Here is an 18132-nt window from a genome sequence, read left to right on the forward strand (position 1 = left end):
TGTTTGAGTTATGTTATATAACAAACATAGTAAATGTAACCTAAACCAGAATCTTTTAAAAAGCCTGGCAATGCAGTTTTGGTGCCTAAACCTAACAAAAGTGAAAATGCGGCTGTTTAAAGGTTGGATATGCAACTTCTGGCTCACTGGTAAATGCAGTTTGCCTTTTCTGAAGCATTATATTGGTATCAATAAAAACTGATAATTACTATGGTACAATAACATCCACCCACAAACATGTGGCCTGGCAAATAATTAGTGTAATGAATAAGGCTATTATTAATATTTTGTATTACAAACTCTCAACTTAGGCTTTTGGTGTAAGATTGCAACACCAAAAGTCATGTTTCGCGTACGTGTGAAATGCCGCTGGGTGTCGACAGGTGGAAACATGACCGGACTGTATCGTTCGCAGTGCTCTTGTACGCTGCTGGGTGGCTGCATCATCCCAATATGTGCATTTGTTTGCAACTTGTGATCGAAAGTGTTGGGTATACAGTTTTCAGTTTTAGCAATTGGCACCTTTTTATTTATATAATCCCCCTACAAGGACCACCTATAGAAACACACCTCTTGTTCTATGGACACTGTTATGTTCTTTGCAGAAGAAAACAAATACCTCCTCAGTTAGGAAACAATTCGAAACATACAAATTTGAGAAATAAACCTTTTTTTGGGGGGGGTTATTGTTTTGGCACCCCAACTGTTCTCCCTCCATTGTCATCAGCAACAGCTCCTTATCTGGCTAATGAACCATAGCAAACACGCTGATGCAATTTTTACATAAGGTTCATGGTAACAAATCAGTATGCCAGTTAAGTTCAGTCTTCCACTGAACAAGATATCTTTCATTCATTATTGATGTTGTGTGAGAGGAGCTTTCCCCTGAAGGCACACTAGGATTCCCATAGCCAGACTCGGCATCAAAGGCTTCTCTATAATCTTGTCTTCTCTTTTCCCACCCCTCCACTCCCTGACTCTCCACATTACATGGTCCATCTTATTCATTTACTGCTATCCCTCACCATACGTGTTTAATTATGCTATCACTTGTAGTAGATAATTTGATAGCGGGATGAACAGTGCAACTGCTGCTATTTGTGATATCCTTATTAAGAACTAAATTTCCATGTATAGAGCATTGATTGTGCATGGATAGCTTGTACTGTATAGCTTACATTATTTCATCTCTGCATTACTTCACTAATGTACAGTATTGTGTAGCTTAACTGCTAAAGCAAGGCATTGTACCTGCCAGGATTCAGAGTTTGACGTTATACACGAGGGCTCTGCAGTCTCAGGTGTACTTCTAAAGGTGTTGCTGTAGCCACAACAGAGATGTCCGTTGTGTGCCAAATTATTTATAAGCTGTGTCTGATTTCAGAGGATGTCTCCTTTGAATGTGGCTGAGGTGTAATAGTATTTTGATGAATAAGAATCCTTCCAAATGTAATTAAATTTAGCTTTCGACATTTCAAAGGAATTTAATTTACAAATGACTAAAACTGAAAGATTCAATTTAGATCTGTAGTCACCAGGCTAAGAGGGCAGAAACACTGGAAGATTTAGTGGCAGTCAAAATAATGTTCTCCAGCTGTAGCTACAACTTCAAAATAATAGACCCTGCAATAGATATTGAATGGTGAACTTCAAAAATATAAAAATATTAGTAAATCTGAGAACTTTTTAACACTAACATTATGTTCATTTCTAATGTCTGATAAAGATAGAGGCTACTAACATTGACCAACTTGAAAACAGATAACTTGTTAACATAAATTAACTTGAAAACATGTTACTTTAAATGTGTCACTTGCTCATGTTGAGGTACTTGAATTTTTTTGTTGACTAACTTGGAAAACTGCTGCTTGTTAATGTTCAATAACTTGAAAACTTGTTACTTGATAATTTGTCGCTAACATTAAATAACTGGAAACCTTGCTAATGCTGAGCAACCTGAAAACTTCTGCTGAAAAGCTTGAAAATGTGTCACTTGCCAATATTAAGTAACTTGAAAACTTGTTGCTCGCAAACACTGGCAAACTTTAAAACTTGTTACTTGAAAACTTGTTACTTGCTAAAGCAGAGTGACTTGAAGACTTTTGCTGACTAACTAGGAAACTTATTTGCTAATTTTAATTAACTTGAAAATTGTCACTTGCAGCTTTTAAATAATATGAAAATCTGCTCAAGATGCTCACTGTGATAGTATTTTGTGGCAGTATGAGTCCAGGTTGAGCTGTTAGATTAGTGTTGATCATTTTGACGCTTTGGCTGCTGGGTTCGGCTGCTGTCCGTGGTGCTGATCAAAGGTTTGGTTTGTAGGATGCGTTAAACCACCTCATGGTGACATGGCAATTGTCGATTTTATGAAGTGGTTGTGTGCGCTTGTGTTTGGGGCGAGGAGAGCGCTCAAGAAAAAATATTTGTACCAAGGCCAATCACAATTATGTTACAATGTTACCATCACAACAACGAAAGAAATATGCGAAAGGCCCTCTCTGGAGCCAATGTTTGGGTCTTGGCTAATGTAGAACAGGCTGTTGCAACATAGCGAGCTTTGTGGAAGAGGAAACGCTCCCATTGTAGATGAAGGGATTATTCTTAACTAACAAAAACGCAGTAATTTCTAATTTAGGTGATTATCATTAAGAACGCATTTTTTCATAATGCATTCAATTTTTGCTAATAAATCTCCGTAAATGCTACATAGCGGTCCTTCCACTTGAAAACTTATAATTTTCTCATATTAATTAACTTAAAAACTTTTTAATACTATTTTGATGTAGTTTGCTGCGGTCATTTCAACCAATCAGTGGCAGAGCAACTTGCAAAGCGAGCAAACATTATGTGGAAACCAGCTTTTAAGAGCACAGGCTGTCTTCATGGGTCCAACTGTCACATTCTTAAAGCTCTTTAAAAAAATCCAACAAATGTGGACCTTTTTTGCCAGAATTTTAAGGATGTATATATAAGACCCCTCTTTTGTACCTCTCAGTACACCCGTGGATCAGTCATTGCTTGATTGTGAAGTTCGGGGTTGGAACTTGAAATTATTCTCTTTTGTACACCATGCCGGTTCAACCCTGAAGCCTTCAGTTCTTTCACAGCAAGTCAAAAACCATTTCTGTCCTCACCTCAAAAAGGTCATGAAATGGGACATACAGTGGCTGTAGTTTTGGGTAAGATATATCCATTGAATATTATAGATCCACAACAAAGGGAGCTGGTGTTCATTCTACAAAAAAAATGTTATGTAATCATGACAGTGGAAATGATAATAATGGGAATGGAAATTAATTTTTTTATGCAGGATGGGTTAGTTTGTAAATTAAGTAAAAGACGATTACAGGATTCTTGATTGATTCCTGATTCATCTGGTCTTTTTAGCCATGCTAGTGGTGTGGTACAAGTGATGGCATTGTTAGTACATTGGGCTACCATTTTTTTCCAAATTAAACATCTCAAAAAACACTTGATTATTAGAAAAAAGGGTAGAGGTTAGACTTGTTTTTCTGGTATAAAATAAGTCAAAACCAAAAATTCCAAGGCACACTGTTTTACAAAAGTTAAAAAGCCTGTGATAAATGGGCTTGATGCCTATGCGTTTCAACACGTAGGTGGGCGTCAGACAAACTTTTTACCATTGGATTATTACCTTGAAATTTGGTACACAAATTCACGTCTATCTCAGGATGATTTATAACAACCTTGGCGATCATATGAGTTTTTTTTGTGCCACATCAGGTCAAAATGTATGAAAAATGAAAAAATATGAAGCAGAACACAGTTTTTATAGTGTCTAAATAGCCTGCATAGTTTCTAAATGTGCCTACCGACATACAGTTCTGGTATTTCAAATATCTATTGCTTATAGTTCCTACAGCATTTTGATGCAGACGTATGCCTCATGCTACCAAGGTACCATGACTTAAAGCAAGCCACTCAGGGTTGAGTTCCAAAAAAAACCCCAAAAAAACCCCTCAATTTTCTTAGCAGACTTATCATTATTACCTGAACAGGTCAATAACCTCTTCCATGCACCTTGTGCTGAGAGCATTAAACTCATCTAAAGTCCAAAAAAAGTTACTTTTCTGCAGAGATATAATAAGCCAAATTAGCCATTAGGCTTCTGTAACTTACATACTGAACAATGCTTGGCTCACTGCTTAGGAAGAAAAAATTTGATTTCAAGTCTTCTGTTGGACAAGCTGTCCGTGACTAACATGGCTGTGCAAACACTGCCAGAGTTTGGGGTTCCATTCCCCAGAGCAAGGCACAGACAGCGCCAAAGTTTCCATCTTGGTATGCAGAGAGCGGGAATCCAACTCATTCCATTGTACCACTATAAATGAAAATCTCAACATGTAGTCATCATTAGAAGCAATTGCAGTCAATCCCTTTCTGACATAATATTTGGCTTCCTGACATGTCTGCTCCTCCCCTTCATCTTGAAATGGGAGGAGGAGGAACATTGTGTTCAGCACCCCGCAGTATTTGTTAAGCAGCAAGTGTAGGCTGGAGCTGTCACCTCCTAACAGACAGCTTGTACTGTATCTAAGCATTCTGTTCAATTACTATTACACATTTTATACTAATATATCATTATTTGTTATACAGTGTGTTAATGATACATGATTGAGTGCACTATACATGTACTGTATATATACACAGACTACTTTAACCCTTTGGAACCTGGATTGACATTAGTTTTCTTGTGCTGCTTTCAGATGCCTTTAACAAGCATTTAAACCTTTGACACCTGAGCAAATTGACGGATTTCTTTCCAAAACAAAGGGAAAAAAAGGTAATGAAAACTTGCTTTTAAAAAAATGTATGGATTACAAGAAAATTATATTTTAAAAAAGGGAAAATGTCAACAAAACTATATCAATAATGATTCTAATTATTATTATGTAATTATGAATATAAATATATTTTAAAATCACTATTTCACTAGTATATTATATATATATATATATATTTGTTTGTTTTTATTTTTGTTTTCTTCTTCTTTTTAGGTGATTTTCTTGTAAGTTTTTAGTAAATTATTGCTAATGTTTGGTTCAGTAGCTCATTGCCCTCTTTGCATAGTTTATAAAATAATCAAGCCAATGTGTTCAGGTTTCAAAGGGTTAATATATGAATGTTCATTGTGCTGTAATTGTTTGTAATATGTTGTACATGCTTACATTTATATATTAATGTACAACTCTTACAAGTCACTCTACCTAAATACAAATTGTAGAATTGATCCATGGGACTGGCCCATACTATTACTTTTATTAAAAAATCTCTGAGAGTGGCTCAAAAAACCTTTACTAGAACTCCCACACCTGTGAGGAGACAAAACTCTTGTGCCACCAAACCTCACTGAAGCAGAATTCGGGCAGACAGTAATCGGTTTTATTATAGAACATCGTTTTATTCTGCGCCCACATAAGCCAGAGTTTACAGAGTGTCCTTAACTAATGACAAAGACAACTGGGACAATGTGGTTGCCAAGGTAGATAGCATCTGTAAAAAATTAGCCAAATATGGCCATTTTAGAGGTCACATGGTGCAAAATCTTAGAGTGGGTACAGTGTTAGGGTTATATTTGTTTGGTTTTTTTATGTTTGTTTGCAGTCCTGTTATTTTACCCAATGGTGTAACTTCTGTCTTGTCTGGCTTCGCTAAAAAAAGAAAAAGAAAAAAAAGAGGGCATAGGGTTAGGTGTTAGGGTTTTTTTTGTTTTGTTTTGTTTTTTGTTGTTTTTTTTTTTGTTTGCATTTCTGTCATGTCACCCAATGTTTTGGTTAAGTTTTTGGTTAAGTTTTGTCTTGTATGGTCTAACCTGACGTCTCACTTCACTAAAAAAAAGGGGGGTACAGAGTAGGAGGGGACAGGATGAGCATTTATGTGTAGGTATATACTGTTCTGTTAAAGAGTTTTTGGGGTGCTGTGGCTGCCTTTTGAGTTAGGTCTTTTATTTTCCCTTTTTTTCAATTATGGACCTTTTTTATTTTACATCTGTATCATCTGTAATTTTTTATAAAGTCAATATGTTAAAATTGCTAAAAACATTTCGATCACAAAAGATGATCAAAAGTTCTCTTAGACATGAGTGTTTTCAGGTTTTTTTCATCAGAGTTGGTGTAAAAGTAAAAACTCTAAGTGGTTAGTGGACATTGAGAGAAACTCTGTAATAAATCAAATTACACAACTGAAACAAAGTGGACCCGTGGCTTTCCAGGCCCCTGGCTGGAAATCCAGCCTTGAAACAAGCCCTCAAAACACACCATCACCGTAACCCTAATGTGCACTCTGGGACACGGCACACCCCACACATTAGAATTCAACACTTACTCCTCAAACGCAGTTGAGCCATTTGAAGCCTATGCTCTCTGACAGCGCAGTGAGGGAAATTCTAGCACTGTAATAAGGTTGAATCTGTTTTTTGAAACCGGCCCGAGTTTCATCCTCTGAAGACTTAAATGGGATGAGACAGAGAAGCAACAGCGATGTCTCTGCAACTCAGCTGAGCATCTCTGACTACAGCGAGCTGCCCTTCAGAATGTCACACGGCGCCGTGATAGATCTCCTCTTATCCCTGAGAGCATTTTGCCACCTACTGACTGTTAGTGGTAATCACATGACTAATCCTATTTCACACACACACTTTGCACATACATGCAGGGTGCAGCAGTGCAAGTTTGCGTTATCCATTATTAAAAGTCACGTTGAAAAATCCATAGTGACAAATGTAAGGAGGATATTTTTCTGTGCGAAAATGTGTGGATACTGAGCTTTGAAAGCAAGAAAAAAAAAACACTTGGAAAAATAAGGCAGCTGAGTAAATGTAAACCCTGCGAAAAATGAAAATGTATGGAATAATTAAAAGCTTTGATTTGGGCACAAGGCTCAACATGAAAGCGCTGAAGGAACACTGGAATTGCTGATGGAATTAAGCACATTATTAATGTAGGCTTACTTCAGGCTATTGCATCTCTGAGGTTCATCCTTTGATATCTTCCAAAGTCATTAATATTGCATAGTGTAGCTGAAGTCTTAATCACCAGATCCACCAGTGTATAAAGCACTACTTTTTTGTACCCAGTGCGAGGGATTTCTCACAGAAACAAGTTGCAGACAATATCAAACCGACGATCATTTAAGACACAAACTGCCATTGACTTTGAAATCCCCATTGACGGCATGTCATTCTGTCATGGCTCCGTTTCCTCCTGATGGCATTTCATCGAGGACAATGTTGCGGTGCGCATACAAGTGGGTTAATTAAAAGATTCATAAGTCAATCAGAGAACATTAACATACTCAAGAGCGGTTTCAATGCACAGGGTTCAGCGCGAGAAAACATCAAAGGGTTTAAACTGCAGGCATGAAAGGCATGGGAAATGAGCTTTCAAAAGAAGAGGCACTGCCAAAGCCTGCAGGAGGAGAGGAGCCTCTCGCTGACTCTCAGGTACTCTGAGCCTCCAATGAAGCCCTCACACCGGCTGCAGGACGAGGAGGAGGAGGAGGAGGTGAGCAGAAGAGGAGCTCAGACAATCATGTCTTGTTTTGTTTTTTTTTTTCCTCTTCGTCTGTGAATCAAGTTATTGGTTCTTAGACCCAATTCTGACATGCATGTTTATGAAGTCAGTGTTTCCTCTATTGCTGGATGCATTCTCCAACATAAATGCAGTAAAATCAATTCTCCTTTCCTGAACAGCATTTTTTTGTTATTAAAAAATAACATGATGCAGTTGTGTGATTTTATATGAAATGTGCATGCTGGGTGCAATTTGTACAAGAGTGACAAAATGCACCACTGTACTATTCTGGAGGAATATACTGGTCATTTGGGTGGCAACAGGTAAATGCCATCCTATACCTAACCATCATCTCCATCATCATCATCATCATCATCATCATCATCCAAACTGTCTTATGAAATGTGCATGATGAGGCATGATGCATTTTGTGCATGAGCAACAAAATGCACCACTGCACTTTTTTGGATTATTTTACTCTGGTCAGGTGGGTTGTAGCAGTTAAGTGCCATCCCATACAAAACCATTATCTCCATCATCATCCAAACTGTTTCCAACAACACCCCATTCATTGATTCACGATGGCCAAAAGCAGCATCAGCACATGAAAAATGAAAAGCCAAGCATGCTGGGTGTGCGCAGGAACGACAAATGTCTAAAATGCACCACAATGCACTTTTCGGACAAATTTTAAACTGGTCAGTTGGGTTGCAACAGGTAAGTGCCCCCCATTCACAACCATCATCTCCACCACCACCACCATTATCATCATCATCATCATCATCATCATCATCACCATCATCCAAACTGTCTCCTCCAACGCGCAACATTCATTCATTCATGATGTCCAAAAGCAGCATCAGCACACAAGAAACTGAAAAGCCAAGCATCCTGGATCCTACGGTGGCCGGATGTTTGTTGGTCCATGCTCCAATAATCTGCCACTTCCAGACGCACCAAAACAAACCCGGCAGGTGCCTGGATACAAGCAGCCACGCGCCATTCCCTGACCCACTTTACTCGACCGAGACTGAGCCCCGCACATGACAGCTCTGACATGTTCCCACGTCACATAACTTTTCAGATGTGCTTTTAATTCAACACACACCTACATAAAGGTGAAAAAAATATGCATTTATACGCCACAATCCGCCGCAGAATTTCATCCAGACATGACAGCGTGAAGAAACTTACCCGCATCCCGCAGCTGCTCCTGACATCTTTATCTCAAACTTGTATCCTTAGTTGACGCTCCTCACCCCTCGGCGGCTTTAACCTTTTGCCTGAATGCAGCCGAGCGGAGAGAAGAGCCGCCGTTATTTCCTCTTGGGGAGGTGGGGTGAAGTCCTTTTTGGCACAGGGGTACCAGACCCGACGGCGCGCAGCCGCTGCTCACAGACGGAGCGCTTTATTATTTCTAACGGGCGCGCTGCCGCAACATGGCAATACGGGGTCTAACCCAGCGTGATGGGAGCGCTCGTTAAAAACCAACACTGTCAACCACATGACACGAGCATTTAGGTGGCGCTCACCCGCACAACACAGTTCATCAGCTCGTCTCTACTAATGACTTCAGCAGGGCAAAATTCCCGCTGCGGTGGCGTGGAGAGCTGTGAGCTGAATTCCGTTTGAAATGTGAGGGTTTATAAGAATATCACCTCCTGAGAAACAGCAGAGACTTTGCAAAAAAAAAATTAAGATGCCGTTCTGAGTCGCCATGGGGTCCTAACAATTTCGGCATAACATGGATCCAACAAGCAGCACTTTATGTTAATAAAATCTAAACTTTTAGAAACTATTACCACCGTTTCCTCACTGTGCGCAGCGCCAGTGTTGATTAGAAGAACTAACAGAATAATCGGTTAAGTCGATATTTTTTATTATTAAGTTTAATTTGAACGGTTTGATTAATGCCGAAATTAAAAGTGCAGACCAACAATTTATGCAATTTCTTGAGGATTTTCCTGTCAACTGTTTACTTCTCGAATGACTGAGGAAATCTTAAATTGTCATATTTCAGAAAGGAGTTCAACACATTTCTTTTCTCCTCCACACAAGGCAGAAATAGCTGAGGTAGAATGTAACTAAGTACGTTTACTCAAGTAATATATTCTAGTACAAATTTGAGTTACTCATACTTTGAGTATTTTCTTTTCATGACACTTTATGCATTTCAGAGGGAAATATTATACTTTTTTCACTACATTTATGTGAACACCTTTGTTTTGCATTAAAAATATGTTTATAAACTATTGTAATTATTTTTAAATAATGTTTAGTTTTGGGGGGATTTTTTTTTTTGGAAGTGTTTTTTTTTCTTTACTTTGTTTGGGTTTTAAATATTTTTTTATCTATTTATTTTTTGCCTTTGGTACTTTCACTTTTAAGTACTTTTTACTGAATATACTTACTTAATTGGTCTTTCAAAGCAGGACTTTTACCTGTAACAGAGTATTTTACTTAAGGGTCTGAATACTTCTTTCACCACTAAGAAATTCAGACATCCCAAACTACTTAAAAACTGCTTTTTACAGAACAGTATATGAACAAATTCATGTAGTCTTTGCTGTTTCAATATAACCCCACAGTGCAGGGAGTCCAGCTGTCATTTAATTTGCTTATCCATCCCACTGAGCAAGTATCCAGTCCCACTGAGTGTCCTTGAGCGTTAAGGCACTGAACCCCTCCAGCTAAGAGAGATATGGTCAGCTGAGAATCTGAAATTATATCATTTGCTGATTCAAGCTGCTTGTTGCAATTTTTACAGCCACAGGAGTTTTATTTTGTGGAGGTACAACGAGCTTCTCAGTGGAAAGGCTTTATCAGAAATCTCATTTGTCATCTTTTCCCCTTTCTTTTATTTTATTTCCACGGTGTAAGGGCAGTGTCACTATGTATTAGTAGACTAAAGGAATTTATCAGGTTTTAACCAAAAGTGAAATCTTTGTTACAGTAGTGGGTTTGTGGCGTAATCTAACGGTGCTAAATCCTACACACTATACCTTTAAAACATTTTACAGTTTTTATGAAATATTTACACAATTTCTTTTAATTTCTTACCTGGGTAAGAATTTCTTACCCTCATGATGTATATGTGCACACTTAAATGATGGTAAAATACCTCTGAAACAGGCAGGTTTAACACAAAGTATAAAATAAAGAAGAGACTAAACTAAACTGGTAACAAACCAGGATGTGACACCAAAAACAGAGATGAACTCTTAGGGTAAAAATTTTACATGGATCGTGAGAAACCACGCAGGAAACAGAGCAGGGGACAACGCTATGAACACAGACAAACTGACCATGGACAAAGGAAAAGACACAAGTGTATATATTCAGAAAACTAATCACAAGAATAAGACACAGCTGGAGTAGTTGGGCATGGGAAAAAAGGTGGGAAACGAAGCTGGCAACAAGGGTGTGGTGGAAACAAGACTAATACAGAACAGGTGTGCAGGGAAGACTCTAGGAACAGGGAAGGACAGACAGGACTGATAAAGGGCAGGTGTGAAAGAAACAGGCAGGAAACAGACAAAAATTTAGACACAAGACATGAATACATGAAGAGCCTGACTTTCAAAGTAAAACATGATATAACCTTCAACAAAACCTAGGACTATATGTGCATTCTAATACCCATACTACCACACCATTTAGTGAGGCAAAAAATGATTTAGCATGTCCCAATTCAAAGTATGTCAGATGCAATATGCCAAAAATGCCAGGAAGTTCCATTACATCCAGTTTGATTTTTCAGTATGCAAGCCAGCATGCTTTTTCTGGCTATTCTTACCCACAATCCTCACCTGTTGACAGCTGATTGACAGCTGAGAGAAGCTGAAATAACAGATGACAGCGCATGAAAGTGACTGATGACCAGTTCAACAATAACAATTGGAATATAAATTGTTAAAGTGGACAAAATAATCACAGAGATTACCAACAACAACAAAATGAAAATAACAAGTATAGAGAAATGCATATGAAGGCTAATTTAATGCATCAAATGTTAGAATCCACTGTGTATGAAGCCATAATTTCAAAGATAACATTGTAAAGTAACAACAGCGGAGCTCTATAGGTCGATATCCACCTCTCTATTCGTTTTATCTCTATGGTAACAACTATATGAGAAAGAGGGTCAAAGTTCAGTGGCAGTGTTATGAAGACATAGTGTGTCCTGACTGTGTGCATACTGCATGCAACAGTATGTACTTTGCAAGGGAAGCCCCAGTACCGTGACCCGAAACACAGCCCATGACAATAATCACGGCGCCGCAAGATGGCGGAACAGACAAAGCAGTCGCCAGATTCGTATATGAGGCACCACTGAACAGCACCAGCTTAAAGGATAAGACCAGTGTTATTCTATATTGCGTCAACATCATATTTAGTATACAGTGACCCAGTTACTGCAGCATTACAGAGATTACACAGAGACACATTTTCCCACCAACAGTTGCACTTCCTTGCTGCACAAAGGAAGTGCACAAGACAAACAATGCATTTTCATATTACAATTTGAAAACCGAAAACGGTTCTTTCTATCTGACATTCGCCATCCAGACGGTGTGTGATGTTTTGATGCATTCGCCAGAGACTGCTCGGATTAGCTACCACTTTGGTGTCGTGTCTCAATAAAAGAAGATACATTTTTGTCTTTATATGCAGCCAGTGTCTTCTTGTTGCTGAATGTGAACCTCTTTACTGACCATACTCTCTGAAATTGTTCATCCTGCTCCACTAGTGTATGCATTTAGGTCCTCCTTGCTGTTACATCATGCGGAGCAAAAAAAAAAAAAATCATACATTTTTCCTATTTAAATTGGAGCATGCTTGACGCAGACTATCCCTAAACCCACAACCCTCCTCACCGGGGCTGAGATATGCAACATTTAATGAACATGAACACATATTAAAGAAACATGTATGATTAGACTCTGACACTGTAAGGGTGGAGAGAGCTGTCGTACAGGAGCAAGGATGCAGAGCTCAGTGTTATAAGCAGTGACTTGAAAGGTGTAGGATACATGCCACGAAAAGATCACTTGTGTTCTTGCCTAAATTGCTGATTAAATTGTCTCCCCTTTAGTCTAAAATTGGCTGGGGTGTGACCTTTTTTTTTTTCTCAAAAAAATGATATTTATGGTGTGGGGAGGTCGATTGATCCGGAAAAACATTTATAGCTTCAGGGAGGGTCAAGATGAGAAAAACAAAAAAGTCATCCCAGCCCTTCCCCTCCACAGATAAATAAAGTACAGTCCCTTAGAGGGTTTGGGTCAGTTGAATTATCATTTTACTAATACTTAAGTCAATAATTATAATCCAGTGACATAATTTACATTACTTTTATATTACTTTTGGTATATTTGTATATTTGCGTGCTAAACCTTTTGTACTTTTAAATAAAAAAAAAACTTAAACTACACAGATTATCAATTAAAAACCCTCAATAAGACAGATGGGATCAAATTTGATTATAAAAAAATTCTGTGGAGATAATAAATATAAATCATGCTGCTGGTTCAGAACCAGCTGGTGACTGTTCATCATCACATCATTTTACCTGAAGAGCAGAAATATGAACCCATTTCTGGGTTTTCACTCATTCTTGGGGCACTATATGTGAATTGTTGTTCATGCTAATCTAAATTTGTCTCCTTTTATTTATGGAAAGTCGAGTAAAAACTCATAAAAAAACAACAAAGATAGAGTGGTAGTTTTTCCTATTGGAATCTGGACTTCAAATCAAACTGGTGTATTTTTTGAAATACTCTCAGATTTTGAAAAGCCAAAAAACAGGAAAGCTCCTTAAAAAAGGTTATAGTACAAAAAAGAGGGAGCGCTTTGGTACCGCAGCAAAAGCAAAAATGCCATTATTGAACTGGAAGATCCTAAAGCTAAAGAGAGACTGCTCACTGCTGAACTTATCTGAAAAGGAGGAAACAAGTTCAGACTGGGACACTCTGATTACTGATTACTTACACCTGTTGACTGATTTACCCTTTGAGGATAAGTTTGTTTCATCAGAGTTTTGTTCGAACTTCCTGAAGAAGGCTGGACACCAAAACGCATCGAAGAAGTAATAGTTTTTAATCATGTTCCACCTTTAGAACCTGCCAATGTAATGAAGCCATTTTACTTTTTTCCTAAAGATGAGTCTTTTGGTTCTGTCCTGTTTTCTTACTCTTAGATTTTGCTTCAATCAATAATCATAATCCAACAATATAATTCAAATTACTTTTGGTAGGACATTTTAAGTACATTTTGATACTGAAACTTGTACTTTTACTTGAATTAAATTTTTAATGCAAGACTACTACTCGTAGGTATTTGTAGTTTCATACTGGTTCTATGAAATAAGTTCTGAGTAGTTTCTCCACCACTGGCTAAACTTTTTATATTGATTACCGGCCCATAAAGCCTGTGGTTGGAGTAAGTAGTGTAAGGTGGGTGTTGTTGTTTTTAAAGTGCCAGCTGCTGCTTTGCTTGCAGAAAAACACAAAAAAACAGAAAACAGTGAGCTCAAGGTGGGCTATAAAGTCTCTCAGTGATAAGAGGAACTGATAATTTTCTGTAGGTTCATCAAAACAAGAGACACTTTTCATGTTACACATACTAATTTGATGCATTCTTAGCATGCAAAAATAGTTACATTAAGATAATTGGGCGACTGACGGTAAAAATTCCCATATTTGGATGCTGCAGCTCACTTATTGCTGTAATGGCCTGAAGCCTTTTGAGCTTTTTTCTGCTTCTTTTCCCAGCTCACTTAATCACTAAACATTCTGTCGATAGTATATATACTGCAGGAAATAGATGGGATGCATAGAGGCAGCATGCTAATAAGATCAATCTGAGAGTGCTAACCACATTATTTACAGTGCTGGAAGAAGTACTTGAAAGCCATACTTGAGTAAAAGTACAGATATCTTACTAGCAAATGACTTGGTTGAAGTTAAAGTTACCTATTCGAATATTACTTGAGTAAAAGTCTTAAACTATCTGAAATAAAGGCGCTTGTCAGTTTGTTACGAGAGTAGCTACGGAAGCCCTGAGCAGCCATACATTCATATGTTTTTATTCCCCCGTTTTTTCCTGAGACGGGATGATTTTCTCAAGATCTCGAGATAACGAAACTGTGTTGTCCCGAGATAACAACATAAATAATTTGAGATAACAGATAACAAATGAAATGTGATAGGTCTGAGATTTCATGCCATGCCACGCAGACTGATGGATGACCTGGACACAAGTGTAGATAAGAAGTTTGTTTTGTGCTTTTATGCTTTCTACTCCCAATTTTTTTTTAATTGAATGAATGAGTGAGGGTCACAACATGAATTTTAACATTACAACCACTGTCTGTTGAGCTAACTTGACTTCACGTTGCGTATCAGTTTCCTCTTTACTACACTTTACAACTATAGTTTTGTTTCGTTATCTCAAGATCTCAAATTAATGATGCCTTTCTCTTGGGAAAACTTTTGTTTTGTTTTGTTATCACGAAACTCAAGAAAATTATCCCGTTGTCTCGGGAAAATGAAAGGGAAAAAAATGTATGAATGTATGGGCACTTATGGCTTCCATAGCTGTGGCGTCCAGCCAAATAATAATTGTCCGGGCTCCAAAATGACTGAAAAATATAATTTATTTCTATCCAATATTGCTGCAAAACAAAGTATTATTACTTTGTTACATAACACCACTTGTTATTTAGCTTATTTAGAATGACATATTGCTATTAATACACAGTAGAAATACAGATATAGAGTATATAGTTGTGGTTTGTGGCCTTTACTGGGCCTCATGGTGCTCCACCAGCTGTGCAGAGCAGCTCCGATATTGTAGTGTTTGCCATTGACTTCTTAATGTACTCCATAGCCCCCCCTCTGCAGCCCATTCAGTGGCAAAAGATGATGTTGTTATCAGCACTAAGGGCTGAGTGTGCATTCCTCTTCCTGAAGATATTATCGGAGCCCTCCTCTGCAGACAGCCAGAGAAAGGAGAGAGTGATGGCAGCTGAGGGGTGGGAAACTCCTCTTTTTGACACCATATCAACTCAGTGCTCCTTATCGCTCCCATTTGCTGCTGAGCCAGACGATTACCAGAGTGGCTTTATTCACACAGCCTCGACACTCAATTAGTCTCCCACACCCACTCGTTCTGTTAGCGCTCAGCGGCGGGACCCACAACAGCAGACGCAACAGCGGGAAAATGCAGATGAGTTGACCTACATCAACAGATCGAAGCTCACTGTGTTTTAAGGAAAATCCACTCCAGACCTCATGTCATACAACGATTTTTTTGTGTAGTGTGAAAGGAGAGAGAAATTTGTTTCTAAGCGCTCTACTGTTTCATTCTTTTATTTAATCTGAAGGAGAATCATATGGACACAGATGGCAGTTACCACTATGCTTAAAGATGGCAGCTGGTAATGATGAGTCTTCTTACTCATTTTGTACAATATAATTAAAATAAAAACTGAACAAAAAATGTTGACACAACATTTTTGCTTTTGTTCCTGTTTTTCACAGATTTAAGTCAAAGACTTTTTAATAACCCCTTGAAACCTGGATGGGCATCAGTTTTCTTGCACAGCCTTTCGCAAGTGTTTAAACATTTGAAATGGGATTTTTTTCCTCCAAAAACATAGAAAAAAGGCAGTCAGCGACTTGGTAGTCTATGACATGTCCACCAAATAGTAAAATTAATAAATAAATTTCTAATTTTGGGTAAATTTTTGCAGTTTTTGGCCATTTCTTATTAAAGTTCTCATAGCCTTCTCCCATGAAACAGGCCAATTTACTCAGGTTTCAAAGGGTTTATGCACTGACCAGATACATTTCTGTCAAATTTTGGTAGAAAATGAATTTGATGGGTTCTTTTCTACACCACATGCCTCCTCAACCAAATCCTGACAATCTGTTTTGAAAATAGTACATTCAGTGGTCAATATAAATGAAAATACATGATGAAAATAATGAGACAAGTAGGTACAAACCAGACAGACAAAATAAAATAATTGAAATAAATTTAAAAATAACATAAAGTAAAATAAAATAGACACAAGTATGAACACACACAGGGGTTTACCTTAATGAATTAGTTATACAATAAAGCTATACGATTTCCATGTGTTAATAGTTATGGTTAACTGTGTATTACATATTTTAAGTTTGATATTTTTTAAAGATATGTATCTACATTGGACTTTTTGAAAGTAGTACAAAAGCAATTTTTATTATTATTATTATTATATTAGATTAGTTCATTGTTGTAACATTTTGCTAAAACATGAGTAAATTATATTCCTTTCATCACAGGTGAAATCTTGATTTTTGAATATTAGTTCCATATCAGGTTCTTTGAATTAAATGTCCTTGCCAAAATGTCTTTGTAGAAATTGACTGAAAATAGCTCCGACTGACCTCCTCAGATACAGAATCATGATCTCAATCCTCCACTGTGACAGGCCATCAGTGATCTCGGGATCATTTCAGCTCTCACTGTAAGAAATGTCGTCATGTAGTCGTTTCTCTCGGCTTACAGCGATCAGACTGCTGTTAATGTGGAGCGCCTGACAGGAAATGTTGTCATTTGTTTGTCTATTGACTCGGCTTCAAAGTGGAGAAGACAACTTTGGTGTGTTTCTCATGAGCTGAGAGGATAAATGTTCCACACCTCGGAGCTGCGCTTCTCCAATCACCAACGTAATTACACCAAATTTATTTGCTGGGAAAGATTTACTACAGTGAAGCGTTTGAACAATGATCATGTATGGAGACCCCCAGCCCCCTTCCTGTCACACTTTCTGTATATTTATCAGTCACTGTCAGCTCATCTGTTTCTCACTGTTGAATCTCTCATTCCTGTTTTTCTTCACACAGCACATATTTGCAGGATTGCATTTTTTTTAAAGAATGTGAAGTCAGCAAGCGAGGCCTAATGTCTGTCATATCTCAATGTGATGGGCATCGATGGCACAGCATACTCCTTTCAAAGAGCTTTTGATTATCGCTCACACAGCGAGGCTGGCAGACTTTCACCTTACCCACCTCTTGAGGAGATGCTTTTCGTCAAGACTCCTCCATTCTGATTCATGTGTGTTCGTTCATGCTCCTTTAACAAATTTCAGTGGTAGTGTATATATTTGAACTACACCTCCCTGCAGACATAATAAACTAGTGTAATATTTGAAGATACACTCTAGACCTTGGAGACATATCTCTAAAAAAAAAAAAAAAAAAATCTATATTCAAGGTTCTTGCTCGAGCTTTCAACTGCAACTTTAAATGGTCTGTGTCTGGGTAGAAATCCAACTGTTTGCTGGCATGGTCATCATAATGACTCAATAGAACAGAAAATAGAGAAATGTAGCATTCATTTTTGTGTTGTTTGTGTAAATGTTTCATGTAGATGTGAGTTGGTGATACTTAAAGTCTTGCAGGTGAATACTAAAAATCAAGATACATGCATTTTATTTAAAGTTGTTACCAGTTTGGTTTGTTTGTTTGTTGGTAGGATTAAAGAAGAACTACTGTTTTATTGAAACTTGGTGGAAGGGTGTAGCATGGGCCAAGGATGAACCCAT

General features: G+C 37.8%; 1 protein-coding gene across 1 annotated transcript in view; it reads right to left on the minus strand.

Annotated features, from left to right (window-relative positions):
* The window catches only part of LOC121957629 (retinoic acid receptor beta-like), a 195594-nt gene extending 186598 nt beyond the window's left edge, over positions 1-8996 (minus strand). Inside the window, exon 1 of the mRNA XM_088090241.1 lies at positions 8730-8996. The gene's annotated coding sequence lies outside the window, so the exon portion shown is untranslated. The remainder of the gene's footprint in view (positions 1-8729) is intronic.
* Positions 8997-18132: the final 9136 nt, after the last annotated feature.

This window comes from Plectropomus leopardus, chromosome 17 (assembly GCF_026936395.1).
Source record: "Plectropomus leopardus strain MGB_pleo_1.0 chromosome 17, ASM2693639v1, whole genome shotgun sequence".
NCBI classification, from domain to species: Eukaryota; Metazoa; Chordata; class Actinopteri; order Perciformes; family Serranidae; genus Plectropomus; species Plectropomus leopardus.